At 40.4% G+C, this 21764-nt stretch overlaps 1 pseudogene; it reads left to right on the top strand.

Annotated features, from left to right (window-relative positions):
- The first annotated feature begins 18837 nt into the window (after window positions 1–18837).
- Window positions 18838–19137, top strand: LOC138092795 (non-histone chromosomal protein HMG-14 pseudogene; annotated as a pseudogene).
- Window positions 19138–21764: the final 2627 nt, after the last annotated feature.

Below are 21764 nucleotides of genomic sequence, written 5' to 3' on the forward strand. Positions count from 1 at the left end.
CCCAGGTCTCCCGCATTGCAGGCGGATTCTTTTCCATCTGAGCCACCAGGGAAGTTGGGTATTAGGGACCAAGATAAAAGTTGAAGTATCTAGTCTAGTTAGAAAGCTCTTGCTATAATTCAGATGTGAAACAAGAGACCCTGAACTAAGATAGTAGCTGTGAGAATGAGATTAAATTAAACTTAAAGGAGAATCAATTCAAAGATATGTAGCAGGCCAGTCTCTTTCTCCAGGAAGCCCTCCTGGACATCCATATGCATACATCTGGGGTAGGTCACATGCCCCTCCTGTGTGTGCCTATATATATATCTTTCAGAACATGATTGGGCAGTGATCATGGCTATTTCTGTCAAACTCTATCCCTAGCACAGAACCAGGCATCTAGTTGTATTCATCATCTCAATGAATACTTGTTGAATGAATGAATGCTCTTATTGTATTATTAAAATGCTCTGTTAATATCACTGATCTCCAACTAGAAAGTGGGCAAGTATCAGGAGAAACTGGCTATTTGAATGACTTGTTGTGACTTTAAGTAGTTCCTTAGGCTTTCAGTGGTAAATGCTATACATATATTAATCAGGACCCTGAGGACAGTCATCAGAAACTCCATCAAATTAGGCTGGGTCTCACTGGCACGACCTGGACTAGGCACTTATGCTTGAAGAATCACTGTGGTCAGGGCATGCGGACTCCCTTCAGACCCTCTTCTGGGTCTAGGGGGTAGAATCAATCTCATATAAAGACTCTGGACTAACAATGGGGGAAAGGTAATTCCCCAAAGGAAAAAGTGAAGTGCTCTTACCTTAAGAAGAGAGAAGGGACAGTGACAGAGACCAAAATCACGTGTCTACCAGCCTTGTGCAATACTAAATAAATTCTAAATCACTTCAGAACTTTAAACATTCTATGATTCTTTTTAACTTTGTAACAATAAGCAAATGCTTCTTTTGTACGTATTTAAAGACCTCCTAGTTTCCACAAAATATTACACAAGAAGAACTGGATTTCAGTCATAATCATGATGACAATGTCAGGTATCAATACAGAATTTTGACTAAAGGTTTGTACAAACTAGAGGAGAGCTCCAAAATTCAAGGCTCACTTCATCAAGAATGGGACCGAGGATTGTGTATTCAGTTCCAAAATTTGATTATAGGGACTGGAGGTCTCTGGGGGCAAGAACCAGGCCAACTGAGGCTCCTAAAAATTCAACTCATGCTTTGTTCTTCTCCATGGAAAGAGTTCATTTTAAGTCCTCAGGACTTCCCAAGTGGTGCAGTGGTAAAGAACCTGCCTGCCAAAGCAGGAGATGTAAGAAACATGAGTTCCATCCCTGGGTGGAGAAGATCCCATGGAGTAGGAAATGGCAACACACTCCGGTATTCTTGCCTGGAAAATTCGATGAACAGAGGAGCCTGGCAGGCTACAGTCGCAAAGAGTCAGACATAACTAAGTGACTGAGCACACACACACACTGCTCCTTCCCAGAGACAGCTGCTATTTTCCAGAGATGCCTCAGAATGTGTTGTGACTGCCCTGGGTCTGCCTATGAGCACCAAGCTCACAGTCAGCCTGGGTCCATGAGAGCCAGACTGTCCTCAAATGGGTTGCTATTTTTTATTAGATCTGAGATTTCTGTAACTGAACATTGACCTGCTAAGTATACTTCAATTTTTTTTTTTCCATTGAAGACAGAAAAGGGCAAAGTTCCTCCCAGGATGACATACTTACTAGGAAATGGGGAGCAACCAGTCAGCAGGTATAACTGGAAAAGCTAACTCGTATGCAGAAAGGTGATTATTTATTTTGTCAGATATGATTTTTTTCCTGTGCATAATTGGGCTGACGATTATGGAGTTACTTAGTTAATAACTGTTAAGGATTGTGTAAGTTCCATAACAATCCACAAGTTATTGTTCATTGCCCTATTACGTCCTTGATAGAAAAATAAAACTAGCACCAACTTTTAAGGTTGTTCGTCTTTATCTCAGTGCAAAATTTTACTGCCCCTAAGAGATTGTGATGAATAGTCAATATGAGAATGTATTACACTTACTTTAGGATTTTAACTCTTATGCACTCAAGTCCTTTCTGTATTCTTACTTGACTGAACAGGTAATGCAAGAATTTTGGATGTTCAGGAAAAGGTACATTGTCAAATTCTGGTTTACAGTCAGAAATATTTATATCATATTCAAAATGTTTGTAGGGCTTACATCTGCATTCTCCTTGTTAAACTACTCTTTCTTAGAGTGTACTTGCAGTCACGTGTACAAGTTATGGAATACAAGACTTACACAAAAGAAAATTATTTTGGGCTTCTGAGGTGACCCACAATCTGTCTGTGGAATGTGTTTCTCTCTAAATAAACCCACTTCTTACCTCCCCCCAAAATAGAAAATTATGTTGGCATTGCAATGAACATGTTAATATCACACAGTGCAGTGCCTGGCACATGCAAGGTGTATAATAAATATTTGTTAAATAAGCGAATAGATGAGTGAATGACTGAACACCACTTTTAATTTTTTTTTGTTTTTTTTTTTTGTCCGCATCACTCAGTATGTGGGATCTTAGTTCCCTGACCAGGGATTGAACCCACACCCACTGAGGTGGAAGTGCAGAATCTTAATCACTGGACCACCAGGGAAATGCCTACTTGTAATTTTACATTTCATGAAGCACTTAATGAAACAGTTCACTTTATTCATTCATGAAGAGTATGTGAAAGACATTGGACTGAAAAATAATGCCTAAGATAAATAATACAGCACAAGCGTAGGATAAAAACATGGAGTATCCTACTGGCTTCCCCAAGTCCTCTTCATGTTCACCAGCACTGTCCTCATACCTCACCTGAAGTCTATTTGGGTCCTTGGTCACATGAGTTAGCACAAATCCTGTACAGTCTCAGGATCCCAAACAGGTCTGATCTGGGTTTACTATGGTACCGGCTCCATACTCAAGGCAATCAGACCCTAACTCAAAACAAGACCCGAACTCAGGAAGGGAGCCCAACTCTTTACAGTTGGAGGAAGGGATGGTGAATCCCCTCACCTTTCCCCTGTCCTGACCCCAGTTCTCACGCAGACCCAGGGCACACACCTCACTACAGAAAATGGAGAGGAGATGCATTTTCCATGGAAGTCAGGGAAGTTTGCCTCGACCAGCAAATTTCCCTCAAGCAACCACTGAGAACACAAAAGTAGTCAGATCAGATTCCATCACACTTGATCCTGTGATTCTTCTTCTAAAAGGAATCTGAGGTACTTGAAATATTAAGAAATAATTGCTGGATTAAAGTCAACAAAACTAGTGACATACAAATGATTTTGAAAGCATACGAGAATGGAAGGGTAATCCATGTTGCTCATGCATGGCAAGGGAAAATTATTGCCAAAGAAGTGGGGCAGCCACATTTTATAGTTCCATGACCAGCTTCAGCTTCAGTTCAGTTCAATTGCTCAGTCGTGTCTGACTCTTTGTGACCCCATGAACCGCAGCATGACAGGACTCCCTGTCCATCACCAACTCTGGAGTCCACCTAAACCCATGTCCATTGAGTCGATGATGCCATACAACCATCTCATCCTCTGTCGTCCCCTTCTCCTTCTGCCCTCACTCTTTCCCAGCATCATGGTCTTTTCAAATGAGTTAGCTCTTCGCATCAGGTGGCCAAAGTATTGAAGTTTCAGCTTCAACATCAGTCCTTCCAATGAACATCCAGGACTGATCTCCTTTAGGATGAACTGGTTGGATCTCCTTGCAGTCCAAAGGACTCTCAAGAGTCTTCTGCAATACCACAGTTCAAAAACATCGATTCTTTGGCGCTCAGCTTTCTTCACAGTCCGACTCTCACATCCATACATGACCACTGGAAAAACCATAGCCTTGACTAGATGGACGTTTGTTGGCAAAGTAATGTCTCTGCTTTTCAATATGCTGTTTAGGTTGGTCATAACTTTCCTTCCAAGGAGCAAGTGTCTTTTAATTTCATGGCTACAATCACCATCTGTAGTGATTTTGGAGCCCAAGAAGATAAAGTCAGCCATTGTTTCCACTGTTTTGCCATCTATTTGCCATGAAGTGAAGGGACCAGATGCCATGATCTTTGTTTTCTGAATGTTGAGCTTTAAGTCAACTTTTTCACTCTCCTCTTTCACTTTTGTCAAGAGGCCTTTTAGCTCCTCTTCACTTTCTGCCATAAGAGTGGTATCATCTGCATATCTGAGGTTATTGATATTTCTCCCAGCAATCTTGATTCCAGCTTGTGCTTCCTCCTGCCCAGTGTTTCTCATAATGTACTCTGCATATAAGTTAAATAACCAGGGTGACAATATACAGCTGTAACGTACTCCTTTCCCAGTTTGGAACCAGTCTGTTGTTCCATGTCCAGTTCTAACTGTTGCTTCCTGACCTGCATACAGGTTTCTCAAGAGGCAGGTCAGGTGGTCTGGTATTCTCATCTCTTTCAGAATTTTCCACAGTTTATTGTGATTCACACAGTCAAAGGCTTTGGCATAGTCAATAAAGCAGAAATAGATGTTTTTCTGGAATGTTTTTGCTTTTTCAATGATCCAGCAGATGTTGGCAATTTGATCTCTGGTTCCTCTGCCTTTTCTAAAACCAGCTTGAACATCTGGAAGTTTATGGTTCACTTATTGCTGAAGCCTAGCTTGGAGAATTTTGAGCATTACTTTACTAGTGTGTGAAATGAGTGCAATTGTGCAGTAGTTTGAACATTCTTTGGTATTACCTTTCTTTAGGATTGGAATGAAAACTGACCTTTTCCAGTCCTGCAGCCACTGCTGAGTTTTCCAAATTTGCTGGCATATTGAGTGCAACACTTTCACAGTATCATCTTTCAGGGTTTGAAATAGCTCAGCTGGAATTCCATCACCTCCACTAGCTTTGTTTATAGTGATGCTTCCTAAGGCCCACTTGACTTCACATTCCAGGATGTCTGGCTCTAGATGAGTGATCACACCATAATTATTATCTGGGTCATGAAGATCTTTTTTGTACAGTTCTTCTGTGTATTCTTGCCACCTTTTCTTATTATCTTCTGCTTCTGTTAGGTCCCTACCATTTCTGTCAGGTATGACCTAGATCAAATTCCTTATGACTATATAGTGGAAGTGAGAAATAGATTTAAGGGACTAGATCTGATAGACAGAGTGCCTGATGAACTATGGATGGAGGTTCGTGACATTTTACAGGAGACAGGAATCAAGACCATCACCACGAAAAAGAAATGCAAAAAAGGAAAATGGCTGTCTGAGGAGGTCTTACAAATAGCTGTGAAAAGAAGGGATGCAAAAAGCAAAGGGGAAAAGGAAAGATATACCCATTTGAATGCAGAGTTCTAAAGAATAGCAAGGAGAGACAAGAAAGCCTTCCTCAGCAATCTATGCAAAGAAATAGAGGAAAACAATAGAATGGGAAAGACTAGAGATCTCATCAAGAAAATTAGAGATACCAAGGGAACATTTTTTATGACCAGCTTACTGTGGTCAAATAAACCACAGTCCAGAAATCTTGCACGATTTGCTGCTGTGAAATCACCATAAAAATGCTGGTTATATTATTTTCAATCACTCCAGAAAGAACCTTTGGGTCTGAATTTACCCTTAGAATGTTTCTGGATGCTCAGTCGTGTCTAACTCTTTGCGACCCCATGGACTAGAGACTGCCAAGCTCCTTTTTCAGTGGAATTTTCTAGGCAAGAATACAGGAGCGGGTTGCCATTTCCTACTCCAGGGGATCTTCCGGACCCAGGGACCAAACCTGTGTCTCTTGAGTCTCCTGCATTGGCAGGTGGATTCTTTACAACTGCACCACCTAGGAAGTCATAGCAATGTTTAACCGGATTCAACAAACATTTGATGTCAGGAGAAAGAGATTCTACGGGTGACTAAACACTGCCCCAACTGTCTGATTGCATTGCCGGAAATATTTCTGGCCTTGCAGCACCATACAACTCTGCAAAAAAAAAAAAAATGGGAAACTTCTTTGCATGAGTCACTGTTCAAAGACAATTTCCAGGAGCATCTAAGACAGTAGAAGGAGCGCTGCTGCTGCTAAGTCACTCAGTCGTGTCCAACTCTGTGTGACCCCATAGACGGCAGCCCACCAGGCTCCGCCGTCCCTGGGATTCTCCAGGCAAGAACACTGGAGTGGGTTGCCATTTCCTTCTCCAATGCATGAAAGTGAAAACTGAAAGTGAAGTCACTGAGTTGTGTCCAACTCTCAGTGACCCCATGGACTGCAGCCCACTAGGCTCCTCTGTCCATGGGATTTTCCAGGCAAGAGTACTGGAGTGGGGTGCCATTGCCCCTCTTAAAGTCAGAGAAGAGAAATTCGATGTGATTGAAGACTGGAGATGCTGTCTGACCACCATTCACAGAGCCTGCTCTTCATCACTGCAAAGATGTTTTGCCTCTTGGGTTCCCTCCAGGCTCTCAAGGACCCATTTCCTCGTCCACAGTTTGAGAAAGAACTTTAGGGATTGTTGTCAGATTTTGGTATGATGACCTCAGGATTATCTGTGTTCCTTTAAAAGATAAAATGCTGTGATTTTCCTTTATTTTTGATATATTTTGACATTATCAGCTTGTAGAGCTATTCCTAAAGTGTTTTCCAAGCCATATAGCACTGAGAATCGTTCTGTATTGATATTGGGTTGGTTTAAAACCAAACAAACTTTTTGGGCAACTCCATATTTGCAGGGCTACATTAGGGTCAGAACTTGTTTGGGTTTAAAAATTTGCAAAAGCTATAACTTCATGCAGTAACACTTATTGGATGTCAAGCGTGTGCCAGGCATGTGAAATATATCTGAACAAACAAACAAATGAACATTTCTACCCCTGTGGGACATGCTAACTGTCACATTCAACCCATCCTGTGAACTGTGGCTTGAGAGAAATTTCAGACTTGAAGAATCTAAAAGTAGACTTCAGAAGCTATTATGTGAGGTGAAAAAACATGCCCCTTCCCTGGCTAGCCCTAATTTGCATAGGGCAGGCTCACTGGGGAGGAGACAAAAACTTATAAAAAGAGGGAGCCAAAACCCATTGAGGCCTCTCCGTTGGAGTCCGCCTACCCTCACACCTGGAGGTTGTACGTTTCTTTGTTTGCTGGATAAAACTCTTGAGCTGTAACCGAACTGTAAAAAAAAAAAGCTGTGATGTGTTAGGCCTTTGGTAACCCTACCCATTTGCCTCTTGAAGCAACATTTCCTTGATCACCTTGTCACTTTGTCCTTTGTAATTTTGCATTAATCAAGTGTCACCATCAGAGTGGAAAGTTCTTTTAGACACCTATTTCTGCAACTCTTTCATATCCAGTTATAATTAGTTAAGCAAGATCTTTTCATACTGTCAAATAAATTTTTCAGGTTAAAGGGAAGCTAGGATTTGTGAGGGGCGGGGTGTAGACATGGCTCTCTCCACCCAAAGTTTCTGCTCTCTCACCTTTAGTTATAGAGATGTGGAAATATAAACTGGAAGGAAGCTATTTAGCCCATAGGTGTGCTTCAAGGAAGCGCTATAATTAAGACAGATAAAACCAAAAGCAGTTGCACTGTTGCAGGAAGGGGGACCCCTTCCAGGGCCTGAAACTGGGCTCTCGTCTAACACTCGGAAATGAATTGTCCGAGGAGACACATGTGCTGACAAAGCAGGAGATTTTATTGGGAAAGGGCACCCAGGTGGAGAGCTGTAGGGTAAGGGAACCCAGGAGAACTGCTCTGCTGCGTGGCTTGCAGTCTTGGGTTTTATGGTGATGGGATTAGTTTCTGGGTGGTCTTTGGCCAATCATTCTAATTCAGAGTCTTTTCTGGTGCTGCATGGTGGGGATGGTAGTTCTCAGAGAAATGAACACCTGTGTGAGCTGAACAGTTCTGAAGAGGTGTCTGAAGAGATGACCAAGGAAGAAACTTTCTCAGTCTGGTGCTGAGACGGATGCTAGAAAGAGGGATTCTGGGAAGTGGACGGACACGTGGTGTCTCCTTTCAACCTTTCCCGAACTCTTCCGGTTGGTGGTGGCTTATTAGTTCCATATTCCTTATCAGGATGTCCTGTCATAAAACAACTCATGCAAATGGTTACTATGGTGCCTGGCCAGGGTGGGCAGTTTCAATCAGTGTCCTTCCCCTAACAGTACTACTAAGGATTCTTTTGGTTGCAATTACAGTGACCTGCTAGAGGCAGCTTTTGACAAAAAAGAAAAGGGTGGGGACAAAATTTACTATTATGTAAGAAGTAGGTCTCATAGTGACCCCCCTTTTTTATTTTTTTAAGAGTTGAAGAGTTTTATTAGTGATAGTAAGAAAGCTAGTGTAATTAAGTTATAGAGTCACTCAGCAGAAATTTCCTTAAATGATCAAAGATTTAAGCCATCTGTGAGGCCAAAGGCCCCTCCACTGAGGGACAGTGTCCAGTGATGCCCTGCAAGTCCACTGGCTCCCAGACTCTCACCTGACAATCATGGGTAGCTAAGGCCTTGGTGTCCTGCACCCAAAGCTAATCTGTGACAGTGGGCTCACTTGAACAAAAGTTACTCTCTTGTGAGAGGGGTTTCAAAGTCCAAAAGGAGGACTGTGGGGCAGAGAACGCTGTCAGAATTCTACATCTGCTTCTTTCCCTCCAGCCCACCACCCCCATCAGCTCTTTCTGTTTCTCTCGTTCGCTGGGCAGAACATAATCCTCCATAGCTCCATGATTCTCCAACAGCAGTGTCTGACAAGCAACTTTGACTTTCAATTTTAAGTCTTTGGCAACAAGAACCTGACCGGACTATCCTGGGTGTGGTGTTCACCTAGTGAAATTAGCTATGGTCTGGCATAGGGTCCAGAGGTGTGGTGGTCAGTGGGTGGGCTGGGGAAGGGAGTGGGGATGGTAGTTCTCAGAGAAATGAACACCTGTGTGAGCTGAACAGTTCTGAAGAGGTGTCTGACTCTTGTTTTCCTTTTTATTTTAAACAGGAAGAAACTTTCTCAGTCTATTATTTCCATAAACAAATGCTTCCTTATGTCTACTGTAAAACAACTTATTATGAAAAATTATAAACACATACAAACTTAGGAAGAAAAGGGTGATGAGCCCCTTAGTTCCCTTCATCAAGAATCAGCAATTATTGATTACCCACATATGCTCCATTTAACCACTTTCCCTTTATTTCTTTTTATGTTTTCAAGTAAATCTCATTTATCATATCATTTCACTCCTTCATGACTGTGCCACCTACAAAGTCTACTCACTCAAAAGGAACTTCATAAATCTAATCAAGCCACAGGTAACTTGACACCAAGTGATACTCAGTGTCCCATTGTCACACTTCTGTCTAGTGAAGATAAATTACAGATTCTGGTGGTGCCCAGCCTTCCCTCCCAATGAGGAATCTCTTATCAACACTTGTCTAATGGTTTCATCCACTGATGAGTAGAGTCAGTCAACACTTTGTGGATTATAAAATGATGGTTTCATTAATCTCTCATTCTTTCCACATTTTATTAACTGAAATTCTGTAAAGAGGATATCCTTTAATCTACTAGGGCTCTTAGGTACCTAAATTACCAAATTGCTCAGAAAAGGTAAGATCATAGATGATTCTTTCTTTTCAGTTACTACCTTTGTAAATAAAAATTAATGCCTTTGCAATCTTGATTGGTGTTTAGTGAAGCTGGGTTTTGTTTCTGTTGTTGCCATTTGCCTTCATTCTCTCTCATTTAAAAAAATATCCATATGAACTTATGGCTCTTTATATATTCAGTGTGTGTCATTTATTTTGTGCTCAAATTTTCCCATCTTTGGACAGAGGACTGCTTTATGGTGACTCCTAAGTGCTTTGGATGTGACCTATTAATTTTGGAAACTTCCCTATTTTCTGGTACAACAAGATGTTCTAAATTCACCCTGGAGATTTCCTGCCTCAGGTCTAGAATCAGACATTTTTCCAAGGAGCCCTGGTTTCTTTTTTAATCTAAGTGTTTAAAAAAAATCAACTTTATTGAGGTACTAGGAGTTAAGTTTTCAACATAAAATTTTTGTGGAGACACAATCCAATGTATATTCAAACCGGGGAGTTTTTTTAAAATGTTATGAACAATATTATTTTACTTATCAGGATTTCCTTTCAATATTGGCTACCAGGATCAAACTTGATAAACTTTAAATTAGAATTTAAATGAAAGAATATAGTGAAGTAAAGATCAGGATCAGAAGAAAAAAGACATAGCTTTTAATGATTCATGCACGCCTAGAGTAGGGAGACTAAAAATCTCATTGTACAGGAAACTGAAGTCATAAATCTCTCTTTGAAACTGGCCAGAGCATAAAGAAATAAAGGCTACATGGGAAAGGAAGAAAGGAAGGCAGACAGATAGTCAGAAAGAAAAAAACAGAGAAAGGAAAGAAAGGTGAGAAAGAAGAAAGGAAAAGGAGAGGGAGTATAACAGGGGAGAAATGAGAGAAACAGAGAGAGACAGACTCTTTGGCCAAATTAGGAAGGGGGGTGAAGCCCTATAACTCAAGTCACCCAGCACCCCATGGCAACTGTCCCTGGCTTGAACCCAGGAAGCACAGGAATTCCAGACCCAGGAGCAGATAAAATGAAGGAGGAAAGTGGGCAAGATCCAAGCATCTTTAGGAAAAAAGCAGTTTTCTTTAGTCCTCTCCTCGAAAAGAATGCTTCTGTCGTGTTTCATCAAGAATAAAAAGAGCCATTGGGTTAAGATTGCTATAGATTTTTATCATTTGAAAGAATGTCCTTATAACCCTGGCTTTCAAGGAGGTTTCATTTAAAAGTGCTTTTTAAATTTAAAAAAGAAAAATAACAAGAGGCATCCTATTATATAGTAATTTTAAAAATCATCATCTACATTATTCGTTATTATAAATAATCCTGGCATGAAAAACCCTGTACATGAAACCGATTTGTGCAGTGGGGCAGTGAAGAACAGAATTTGATCCCAAAAGGACTAAGGCCCCAAAGTGGAAAAGAGAGAGCACCCTAGCAAGGAAATAGTGCTGTGACATCAGTCCCGAGGGGGAAGGCTCCCGTGTGTGCTAGTGGTTGGTCCGGAAGGGAGAGGCTGCTGGGGAGCCCCCGTCTGGACCGCAAAGCTGAGGATGAACTGGAGGGAGCTTGTTTGGGGGCAGGAGTAGAGCAGACATGGGGAAGGATATTTCTAAAGTCACCCTGAAAGCCCAAGTGCAAAGAGGACATCATTTCTAGTCAAAGAGGACATCATTTCTAAAAATATGTGGCTCAGTGGTAAAGAATCTGCCTGCCAATGCAGGGGACTTAGGAAACGCGGGTTTGATCTCTGGGTGGGGAAGATCCCCTGGAGGAGGAAATGGCAACCCACTCCAGTATTCTTTCCTGGAGAATCCCATGGACAGAGGAGTCTGACCGACTACAGTCCATGGGATTCCAAAGAGTTGGACATGACTGAGCAGCATTTGCAAATAAAAGTCAGTCACCTACAGAGTCCCACTTGGGGTCTGTGAGCTAACAGCAAGGCTTGTATCTGCTCTACAGGTAGCACCAATAGAAACCAAGCTATCATTCTTATAGTGAAACAAGAGTCAGACTTCTGACATTAAGAGCAGCCCTGCTGCTGCCTAGATGGAACTACCAGCCAGCTCCCTTTGGGACAACGTCATTCCAGGTCCCTTTTGCCTGCGGCCACGTGGAAAGGTATATGAGCCCAGAAATCTTCTCTGAGTATTACTGTCTGGTGTTGTATCTGTACTTGAGTACCTAATGACCATTTTTTCTATTACAGTAGGAAAACAGTTTTCAAAGTTCTTTTCTAATCTTTCCTTACACAACATGTTTATTAATCAGAAATAAAAGGATGCTCCCTATTTTGTCATGAAAATTCAAATCTATTCAGCCAATATTTACAGAGGATAGTCTAATCATCAGGCATTTATGTCATCTTGTGAATTAGGGCAAGTTTTGGAATTTGGGGCAAATTACTTAAATACTCAGTCTCGGCTGTCTTGTCACATGTATATGTGATTTGTAACATGAGATTAGCAATGTATTTATTGTTAAATAAAATCTTGCTATTGAAGAAAAGAAGGAAATGACAATCCACTCCAGTACCCTTGCCTGGAAAATCCCATGGACGGAGGAACCTGGTAGGCTACAGTCCATGGGGTCGCAAAGAGGTGGACATGACTGAGCACCGTCACTTTCCTTTCCTTTATTCAAGAAAATAAAACCTGCCCCAATGCCTGGAGCTTAGTAAATAATGAATAAAAGGTAACTGACAAAGCAATGATGCCAGTAATGATAAGTAGGAATAAAGTCATATTCATCATTCATTTTCTGAATACTAACCATAGCAATCTATGTTTTATGCCTTGGAGCACATTAGTAAAAGTAGTATATATATATACACACACACAGGTTGAAAGGTTGCAGAAAGGTTGATGGTAAGAATTTTGATAAGGTTAAGATTGTGGATTTGTAAGAATAGTAAATGCTTTACCCCAACTCCAGGTAGCTTTTGGTGTTATATTTCTTTGAAGATGTAATCTCTCCAATTTTAGCCACTGGCTCACAACACTGTTTTTTAAGTATCCAGGGATGAGAGAGTTCCATAAACATGGTGGTAGCTGGAACTGGCTTACATGTAGAATCTCTTAGTTGACTAAGTGGAAATTTTTATATTAAATCTGGAAAAGTTTGGATTTTGACTCAAGAGATTGTTGACTGTTTCATAGCATAAATATTTTTAACTAGGGAAGGGCCATACCCAGTCAACAAATCTTTGTTGACCTGAGCTGATTTATTTCATTAAATCTGAGAAATGAACTTGAGAACTATAAACTGGAGAAAGTTTTAAGATGAGCTTGAGAGAGGAAGGTGAATGAAAGTTGTATAATCACAAGACTAGGATAAAGAACTTTTTTAAATTTGAGGGGAAGGCTGTAAGTAAATTGGGCTTCCCTGGTGGCTCAGCAATAAAGAACCCACCTGCAATGCAAGAGATGCAGGAGATGCTTTCTGAAAAAGCCAAATATCCAAAAAGTAGAGTAATAAATGCAAAAAAAACCCCATATACAGATTTTTAATATAATTATTCAGTTATATTTTAATGAATAGGAATGATATGTTAAAAAGGGATAACATATATACCATACAATTGATTTCAAACATGTGAAATAAAACATGCATAGGAAAAAAGAATAAAACTGTATCAGCATGTTATCAGTGGTTATTTCTAGAAATGAAATACAGATGAGTTTTTTTCTTTTATTTTCCAGTTTTTCTATATGGTATATATATTACTTTTGACAATTGTGGGGGAAAGGAAGGTTAGGGTTTTTTGGGTTTTTTTTTCCTCCTCCTTCCTAACCTCTTTTTAGCCCAGTAGTATTATATTGAGCATCTGTAAAACCTCTCACCCCCACTCCTGTTTTCAAGATCACTTCATGAATTTCCCATGTCCTTACTTTTTAGTGGACAAATTTTAGAGAAGTGATGAGCTCTACCAAGGCTAGCATTAAAATGGTTGTCTCTGAGTCAGAGGCTTTTCATCTTTGCCACTCATTTACTAACTATTCTTTTTAATGGATGACCACAATTATACTACAGTGAAAGGTTAACATTTATAATGTTTACCTTGAGGACTCAATAAAATGCCTTTGTTTCTTATCATATTTGGCATGTTTAATAAAATAAGCTGAATTAGACATCCACTGTATTCCAACTGTGACAACTAAAAATAAATATAATATTTACCTTCATTGTTTTCAGGTGCTTAGCAAACTTTACCAATAATCTTTCATTGCTTTGGATTAATTTACAGATAGGAACTAATACCGATAATAGGAATTACAGGTTAATATAATCTTTTTGAACACATCTAAAATGTGAAACAAGCTTGGATTTCTTCTGTTTTTCAGACATCAGAAGAAAGAAGTTTCTTCTCAATGGAAAAGTTGTTCGTCTTATCCTAGAGTAAAGAAATAAGTGGACAAATAAGCAAGTTTATCTTTTGGGGGAAATGTTTAGTCCCAACCCCATTTTAATTTAAATTTATTTAATGTTTTCAACAGTGTTTCACTGGGCAGAGCAGCATGTAAAAGCATGTAAATCACCCAAGAGCTTCAAGTAACAGGAGAAACCTCAGTCTTCTAGATCCCCCTTACTCAGAGCACAGTGTCTGCACGGGCACCAGCACCATCACCTGGGTGCTGGTTAGAAACTCAAAATCTCAAACCCTACCCTCGACTGACTATATCAGAAACTTCTTTTTAATAACATACCCATGTGATTGACAGGCACATTAAAGCCTGAGAAGAGCTGGGCTAGATAGCTTTTTCATTATTGTTTTGTTGTTCAGTTACATGCCACAGAATATGAAGGAAATGATACAAGTAAATAACTCAATCTTATTAGTATAATGAAAGAGGAGATACTTCATAGTCTCTAACTAAAGTGGTTTTTAAAAATTTTTTAAATTATAAAAGTATGATAACACATTCACAGGAGATTTGGAAAATACAGAACAAAGTTACATATAGTCCCATTATATATTACAATTATTTTATTATTTTATTTTTTATTGGAGAATAATTGCTTTACAATATTGTGTTGATTTCTGCCATACATCAACATGTATCAGTGCTTTCCAGGTCTACTATATCCTTCTAGTTTTCTGTCTATTCATTCTATTAGTTTTTGAGAGTTTGATATTGAAACTCCAACCAAAAACTTCACCTTAAAAAAATAAAGATTTTTAGCTGGAGTTTCAATATCAAACTCTCAAAAATTAATAGAGTGGATAGACAGAAAAGTAACCCGAAAAGCACTATGAACCAATTCAACATAACTAAGATTTATACAATTTTCACACAACAGCAGGATCCAAATTCTATTCAAGTTCCCATGGACTATAAACTATAAGACACTAGAACATATCCAGGGACATAAAACAAGGTGCAAAAATTTCATGGTCTAAAGGTATTGAAATCATACAGAGTCTGTTCTCTTATCACTGAGGCATTATGTTAGAAATCAATATCAAAAGATATTTGAAAATAACCCACATATTTTCAAGTGCAATGTGACATTTTCCAAGAGAGACATTTGACTTAGTCATTGAAAGCCTCAGTAAAGTTAAAAGACTGAAAAAACACAGATTGCAGAGAAGAAAACACTTAAATGAGAAATTGATATCAAAGATATTTTTTAAATCCCATGTATTTGGAAATTAAATGTCCACTTTTAAATGATGGGTGTATGAAGAAGCCATAACAAGAAAAATTAGAAAATAATTGTAAGAGAATAAAAATGAAAATAATTTACCAGAGTTTGTTGTATGCAGCTGAAGTTGCTCAATGCAACTAAATACAATGTGGAATCTTGAATAGGTATGAAAACAAATAATGGAAACTAACAAGAAATTTTGTGAAATTTGAACAAAGCTGTACTTTAGTTAATAATACTGTATCACATGTTAATTTCCTGTTTTTCTTTTCCTTATTTTTACAGCTTAGTATTTCTTTGTATCCTCAGAATTGGATTAAAAGTTTCAAGCTTCAAAGTTTTTTTTAAAAAAAAAACATTATTAAGATAATAAGCTGTCTAGACTTTTTGCAGTAATACTAGATGCCAGAATAAATGGAACTACATCAAAGTTTTGAGTGAACATAAATTAGAAATCTAGCATTCAATTCATACTTAATCAAAGAAGTGGAACCAAAATGTCATAAATTTTTTAGCTAAGCAAAAATTCGTAAGTTTCCTAAGCTATATATATTATGTCAGATCTGAAGGTGGCTGGCAGTGAGGGGCAGCAGGATCACTCTGGAACTGGCTTTTCTGGGTTTGGCATCTGAGAGAGTTTCTGATAGAGTAAAGGTACTCCTTTCTGCTACTCTCTTGAGATCTTTTAGGGGCAGGTCCCTACATCTGGGAATTGGAAATACAGAAACTGAGCACTGGGGCAGGGAACTGCTCACTTAGCAGCAGAGCCAGGTTGGGCCAAGGGCTTAGGGTAGCACCTTGCACAAATTCCGGGTCAAGTTGGTGGAGTAGGACGACCCTGGGCTCACCTCCTCCCAGGGACACACCAAAACTACAACCTCGTAAAGAACAACTGTCTCTCAGGACTGACCTGAAGACTAGCACAACAGACTTTCTACAAGTAAGGGTATAAGGAAAAGGCCACGATGAGAAAGGTAGGAGGTGGTTTTACTCCTGTGAGGCAACCCACAACCCCAAGAGACATCACAACCACAGAGGTACCCCCTGAGAAGCCAGGGGGCCAAGTCCCACATCATGCTCCCCAGCACCAGGACCTAACTGGGAAGCTGAGTCCCCAAAAGAGCTGGTTCTGAAAATCAGCAAGGATTAAATCTGGGGGAGTGGGGCTGGAGGGACGAGGATGGGGGTGCCCTGGGAAAGGACGGACACTTCACTCTTAAAGGACTCCTCGCAGAAACTCACTCACTCCAAACCTAGCACAGAGGCAGCAGCTTGAAAAGCTCCTGGGCCATACAAGACAGGGAGTCCTTGACTCATTTTGGGGCCCAGAGTGGGAGGGGTCTGTCACGGCTTTTGTAGACCTGGACCTGGGGACTGGAGTTGATGCGAAGAGGGATGCAGGGGACCCAAGTCTCGAGTGAAACAAGGGTGCTTTATTTGCAGAAATGCATGTTTATATATCTTCATACAAGGCAGCTTTAGGCAGTAAAAAGAAAAACAACTGAGCAAAAACAAAGCCAAGCAAATAACAATCTTCAAAGGGCCAGAAAGCATTCCATACCCTGAGTAAGAGGGGCATAACTGAATAGATTACATTTAAGTAAGGTCACTGAAGGGAGTCAAGTGAAGTGAAGTCAAGTGGGCCTTAGAAAGCATCACTACGAACAAAGCTAGTGGAGGTGATGGAATTCCAATTGAGCTGTTTCAAATCCTGAAAGTTGATGCTATGAAAGTGCTGCACTCAATATGCCAGCAAATTTGGAAAACTCAGCAGTGGCCACAGGACTGAAAGAGGTCAGTTTTCATTCCAATTCCAAAGAAAGGCAATGCTAAAGAATGTTCAAACTACTGCACAATTGCAGTCATCTCACACGCTAGTAAAGTAATGCTCAAAATTCTCCAAGCCAGGCTTCAGCAATATGTGAACCGTGAACTCCCTGATGTTCAAGCTGGTTTAGAAAAGGCAGAGGAACCAGAAATCAAATTGCCAACATCCGCTGGATCATGGAAAAAGCAAGAGAGTTCCAGAAAAACATCTCTTCCTGCTTTATTGACTATGCCAAAGCCTTTGACTGTGTGGATCACAATAAACTGTGGAAAATTCTGAAAGAGATGGGAATACCAGACCACCTGACCTGCCTCCTGAGAAACCTGTATTCAGGTCAGTAAGCAACAGTTAGAACTGGACATGGAACAACAGACCGGTTCCAAACAGGAAAAGGAGTCCATCAAGGCTGTATATTGTCACCCTGCTTATTTAACTTATATGCAGAGTACATCCTGAGAAATGCTGGTCTGGAAGAAGCACAAGCTGGAATCAAGATTGCTGGGAGAAATATCAATAACCTCAGATATGCAGATGACACTACCCTTATGGTAGAAAGTGAAGAGGAACAAAAGAGCCTTTTGGTGAGGGTGAAAGAGGAAAGTGAAAAAATTGGCTTAAAGCTCAACATCCAGAAAACGGAAATCATGGCATCTGGTCCCATCACTTCATGGGAAATAGATGGGGAAACAGTGGAAACAGTGTCAGACTTTATCTTTTGGGGCTCTAAAATCAATGCAGATGGTTACTGCAGCCATGAAATTAAAAGACACTTACTCCTTGGAAGAAAAGTTATGACCAACCTAGATAGTATATTCAAAAGCAGAGACATTACTTTGCCAACAAAGGTCCATCTAGTCAATGCTATGGTTTTTCCAGTGGTCATGTATGGATGCAAGAGTTGGACTGTGAAGAAAGGTGAGTGCTGAAGAATTGATGCTTTCAAACTGTGGTGTTGGAGAAGACTCTTGAGAGTCCCTTGGACTGCAAGGAGATCCAACCAGTCCATTCTAAAGAAGATCAGTCCTGGGTGTTCTTTGGAAGGAATGATGCTAAAGCTGAAGCTCCAGTACTTTGGCCACCTCATGCGAAGAGTTGACTCATTGGAAAAGACTCTGATGCTGGGAGGGATTTGGGGCAGGAGAAGGGGATGACCGAGGATGAGATGGCTGGATGGCATCACCAACTCGATGGACATGAGTTTGAGTGAACCCCGGGAGTTGGTGATGGACAGGGAGACCTGGTGTGCTGCGATTCATGGTATCGCAAAAAGTTGGACATGACTGAGCGATTGACCTGAACTGAACTGAACTTAACTGAAAGAAAGAGGAGATAAAGTTTACCAGATAAAGAATTCAAAGTAACAATCATAAGATGCTTATCAGACTCAGTAGAGAACTGGATGAATTCAGGGAGAGAATCAACAAAAGGCTAAAAGGATTAGAAGCCTCTTTCACCAAAGAGCTAGAAGATATAAAAAAAGAAATTTTTCACAGTTTTGAATTCATTAACTGATGTAAAAAAATACACTACCAGAAACCAGCAGGAGATCAGAGAATACAAAAAAAAAAAAAAATACAGATCAGTGATCTGGAAGACAAGGATAGTAGAAGTCACTCAATCAGAATAGCAAAAAGGAAAGAGAATAAAATAAAAGAAATAAGAGGGCTCATGAGGGGTCCCAGCTCCTCTGGCAGCAGGAGAAGCAGCAGTGGACAGGCAGTCCAGCTTCTGGATTTCCCTCAGCACCCCCAGCATGCGCCCACCCTGCCACCAGCATGCCCGAGAAGGGCAGCTCTGCAGAGAGGACAGCAACGGAGGACCCCAAGAGGAGATCCGGGACGTTGCCATCTAAACCTGCTCCTCCAAATGTGGAAACAGAGCCAAAAAAGGCAGCAGGAAAGGATAAATCTTCAGACAGAAAAGTGCAAACAAAACGGAAAGGGGGAGCAAAGGGAAAACAGGCAGAAGTGACCAAACCTCTGGTTGGAGGTTTACCTGCATAAAATGGAGAAACTGAAGACGAGGAGAGCCCAGACTCTGAGGAAGCAGGAAAGACAGAAGCTATGTGTGGTTAACATCACACACCGGGTCCTATCGGTGGTCCCTGCCTACCTTCTCGTTCAATCCAGATGAAGATTTTTATTAGTTTGTAAATGCAAGTGTTTTTAGTAGTTCTGGTAGCATTTTTAAGAAAGAGGGAATCCCACTTCATTCATTTTTAAAGTGTAAGCGCTTTTTTTTTTTAATTGGAGTATAGTTGATTTACACTATTGTGTTAGTTTCACATGTATAGCAAAGTGAATCAGTGTATATGTATATATACATATATCCACTCTTTTCTAGATTCTTTTCCTATATAGGCCATTACAGAGTATTGAGTAGAGTTCCCTATACACTAGGACCTTGCTGCTAAGTCACTTCAGTCGTGTCCAACTCTGTGTGACCCCATAGATGGCAGCCCACCAGGCTCCCCTGTCCCTAGGATTCTCCAGGCAAGAACACTGGAGTGGGTTGCCAGTTCCTTCTCCAATACAGTAGGTCCTTATTAGTCATCTATTTTATATAGAGTATGTGTCTTTGTCAACCCCAATATGTTCCCCCCTTACCCGCTGGTAACCATAAGTTTGTTTTCTACATCTGTGACTCTATTTCTGTTTTGTAAATAAGTTTATTTGTACCATTTTTAAAGATTCCACATATAAGTGATATCATATGGTATTTGTCTTTCTCTGTCTGACATTACTCTATGACAGTCTCTAGGTCCATCCATGTTGCTGTTGTAAACAATTTGCTGGTTGTTTTCTTTCTTTCTTTTTTTTTTTGGTACAATTGTAAAGTAAAAAAAATAATAATAAAATAAAATCTAAAAAAAAAAGAAGTAGTGGGATATTGAATATGGGAAATTTTGATTGTGTTAGGTGTCAGCTTAATATTCCAGAGATGGGGTAGCTTCTATATCCTATGATACAAAGAATACCAAATGACAGTTTGGAGTCAGTTGTGCATTGAATGTCTTGAACACTTTTTTTTTGGCTGTGCCACATGGCATTCAGGATCTTAGTTCCCCGAGCAGGGATTGAACACATGCCCCCTGCATGGAAGTGTAGAGTCTTAATTACAGGACCACCAGGGAAGTCTTGCTGAGCTCTTTACTTCTCTTCCCATGTTGATTTGGGTAGAACTGTTTCCTAAAACAAACCGCTCCTTGACCTTGGCTATCCTGGTCGGAATGTTGTGCACTCTGTATCATCTTTCTTTGGTCATGGTAGTCCAGTTTTCCCAGTAACTTTGTTAATGTGCTGTGAGCTCATCAAAAACTCGAAACACTTGAGTAAGTTTTGTATATAATATCAAATTGTGAATTAGTGGGACTTATGACATAACAACACATCAACATTTGAAGATATTGGTACTTGTATCCTGTTAAGGAAAATTTGCCTCCACCTTTTCAGCTGGAAAGTCACTGGAATAACTTATTCAGAAAGAATGGCATCTACATGATTTTTTAGATTTTTTGGTATGTACATTAAGAATTGTGTACAGATTGAACTGTCTGTGTCCTGATCCTCAAAACAACCAGTAAAATCTCTAAATGTCTTGAGATTCATGAAAGAAAAGAAAACAAAAGTGAGGATAGTAAAGGGACCACTGAGAGAACATCAAGGGGAGGAACATTCACATAAAAGAGGCCCCAGAACGAGAAGGAGAAAGGGACAGAAAACCTATTTGAAGAGATAATGGCTGAAAGCTTCCCTAATCTGGCAAAGGAACCAGACAACCAAGTCCAGGAAGCACCGAGTCCCAAACAAGATGTACCCAAAGAGACCCGCACCAAGACACATAATTAAAATGTCAGACCATCCCACAGGCCCCATGGCCAAAACAACAACAACAAAAGCCAGAACATAAACAACAGAAGTGGGTTTCCTGGTGGTTCAGTGGTGAAGAATCCACCTGCCAATGCAGGAAACATGGGTTTGATCCCTGGTCCAGGAAGGGATCCCTGATCCCTTAGTTGCCGTGAAGCAACTAAGCCTGTGGGCCACAGCTGCTGAGCAGGAGAGCAGCAACTACTGAAGCCTGTGAGCCCTGGAAACCATGCTCTGCAACAAGGGAGGCCGCTGCAACGAGAGGCTCGCCGAGCACTGCAACCAGAGAGGGGCCCCTACTCTCTCCAGCTAGAGAAAGCCCACCAGGCAATGAAGACTCAGCACAGCCAAAACATAAAAGATAAAGGGATACCCTTTTTGGTTTTGGGATGCTGACAAGATTCTGATTCCTATTCTAAGTGCTGATTACTCAGATGTGCTCAGTTTGTGAAAACTGAGCCGTACACCTACAATATGTGAACTTATTTGTATGTATATTATGCTTCAGTTTTTAGGTCTCTCCTTTAGTGTCTTTCCCATCCCTAGAGACAACTTCTGTAACCAGTTTCTACGTCCTTCTTGAGTTATTTTAAGCATATAAAAGTTGATATCTTTTAAACATATATATTATATTATGCATATTACTTATACATATACGTGTGTGTGTGTAAGTCGCTCAGTTGTGTCTGACTCTTTGAGACCCCATGGACTGTCGCCCACCAGGCTCTTCTGTCCATGCGATTCTCCAGGCAAGAATACTGGAGTGGGTTGCCATGCCCTTCTCCCGGGGATTTTCCCGACCCAGGTCTTCTGCATTACAGACAGATTACTTA

This window comes from Capricornis sumatraensis, chromosome 16 (assembly GCF_032405125.1).
Source record: "Capricornis sumatraensis isolate serow.1 chromosome 16, serow.2, whole genome shotgun sequence".
In the NCBI taxonomy this organism is placed as follows: Eukaryota; Metazoa; Chordata; class Mammalia; order Artiodactyla; family Bovidae; genus Capricornis; species Capricornis sumatraensis.